The sequence below is a fragment of the Talpa europaea genome (genome assembly GCF_964194135.1).
Source record: "Talpa europaea genome assembly, chromosome: 7".
NCBI lineage: Eukaryota > Metazoa > Chordata > Mammalia > Eulipotyphla > Talpidae > Talpa > Talpa europaea.
In genome coordinates, this window is record NC_140074.1 from 64,817,846 (window position 1) to 64,820,279 (window position 2,434).

Below are 2,434 nucleotides of genomic sequence, written 5' to 3' on the forward strand. Positions count from 1 at the left end.
TGGGTATCTTTCCAGGTCAATATATGTGACTATCATATATATGATTCCACCTTGTTAAAAACACTATTTGGTATTTTTTTTCTCTGTCTCTCTTATGCAAGTAATCATTTTTACATTGACAGAGGACAGAATCTCACACTTTCTCCTATTATACTTCTATAAAGAATGTACATACCTTTGTGAATTCTGAACATTTTAGCCCATCTATTTTTTTAAAAAAGAATTTGCTATGTGTTTTTACATGTGTTAAACATAAAATTCTCACATAACTCTCACAGCAAATTTGTGAAATAACTGCAAACATCATTCTCAAGTTATAGATGAGAAAGTCAGGCTAAGATAGGCTGGATAACTTATTCAATATCACACACTTGGAGGGTGGCAGAGTCTGGATTTGAGTTCATATATGTCCAACTCCAGAAACAACTTTAATGTTATGCAGTTCTGTATTAAAAGGAATTCCCAGTATGTGTCCAAACTCTCTTTGCAAAAGCTCTATACAATCTTTCAGTCTATAATTCTGTTCTGTTTTTGGCAAAAATAAGAATTCCTGCTTTGGCCAAAAGCTGTGTGGTTAATCCTCTATTATAACTACTTACCAAAAGGACATGTATTTCTTTACTTTGATATATAGGGCCATCCCATTTTAACCCTGTAGCTTCTTATCACTTTTGTAGCTCTTTGCTTTCTGAGCATTTGGTCAAATTACACTTCCTTCAACTTTGAGTTTAAGGTGATGATAATTACTTTCTCCAACCAAAGAAATATGACCAGAAGTGATACATGTGATGCTTTTAGGGATTTTCATTGGGCATGTGGAGTGAGCCAGAAATAAACCCTGAATGTGTTAAGCCATTAAAATTTTGATGGTGTTGATGCAAAAGCACTTGGCCTGTTCTGACTGATCCAGCTTAATCTACATGTCCCATTCTCTGTCCTGTAGTTCTCCTGCACATACCTTTATTCCAGCAATCTTGCTTAAGAATTCTTTGTATTTTTCTTTCTCTGACTCTCTTCACTGTCATTCATCTGTCTGGTTTTACAAATCTAATTTGCTGTCACCATTATGAAGTTAGACCTCTTTCAGGGAACCTACCCAGATCACCCAAACCTGTAGGTAAAATGTGTTGGAATAAGGCAGATTGAAGTTAAACTCTGTTCTCAGCCACTAACAAATTGATTGGCTTTGCGTATGCAATTTGATATCTCTGAAGTGTGAATTCATTAAGTAATGTTAGCTATGGTAATGGATAAACCCCTGAACTTTGGTGGTTCACTGTGAGGTTTTATCTCACTTCCTTAAAGCCCAGGGAGAGGGTCCTCTGCTCTAGGCAGTGATTCAAGGACTCAAACCAAAAACATCTCTGTCATTTTCAACATGTGGTTTTAAGAATTATACTGGGTATAACATAGAGAAGAAAGGAAAACAAGGATTCAGAATTTTTATGGGTCAGGTCTGGAAGTGGCATGTGTAACTTCTGTTGATCAGGTTTGTGCCCATAGATATACCTACATTTGGGAGATGTAATCTACATATATGAACAGGGAAAAGAGGAAATAGTCTTACTTAACATTTGCCAGTCATTGTTACATTGATTTTTTTCCTTCCAACTGTGTATAAAATGTGGGAAATAATTTCCCTCTCATGGCTTTTGGGAGGATTGAACAAGATGTGAAGTGGATAGTATTAACTTGGTACCTGGCTTATAGTAGATGCTCAAATATAGTTTGCCTGTCTTTTGAATTTGGGCCTTTAATTTGGGTCTTGAATGCAAAACTGCCCTGGCTGTCATGAATCATTTTCATCCCTGAGTTCTCCATTGTGCTAGCCAAAATGACTCCATAGAGGCAGCTGGTGGCTGATTGCATTTGCTGAGAAGGGGAGAGGGTTCAGATCTGCATACTCCAAAAGTGTAGAATTTACAGATGTCAGATAGTATGTGTTGAACTAGGCCCAGCTCTGAGCAGAGAGAAGTGGCTTAAAAATTATAGTGACATGTTACTTTATGCACAGTTGCTTCAGAGAAGGGAGTGGACGTTTCTTTGACACCAAGACCTTGGTGGTCAAGGAACCATGGATGTGTAAGGTGAAGCTAGGGAGTAGGTGGGGACAATTTTCCCACAAGAGGAAATGCTACCATTTTTATTCTGATGTTACTTTCTATTCAGGAACCTCTTTAACCATGGATAAAGGGCTGGCAAATTGTGCAGTGAATATAGAGGAAGTTCAGGTTTTAACTCTGTCTGGTGGGGAATTTGAGATGGACAGAAATGACTATGGGTGCTATCTCTTGGATTTTCTTGCTTTGTTCCCCTAAGTAGGAAGTGTGAACTTCCAGGGTGATACTAACAGTGATCAGCCCCAAGTTATTCTCGGGAATTTGGTTTTGGGGGTTTCTCTTATTCCTAGAGGCTCCTGTAGTCAAGAGCAGTT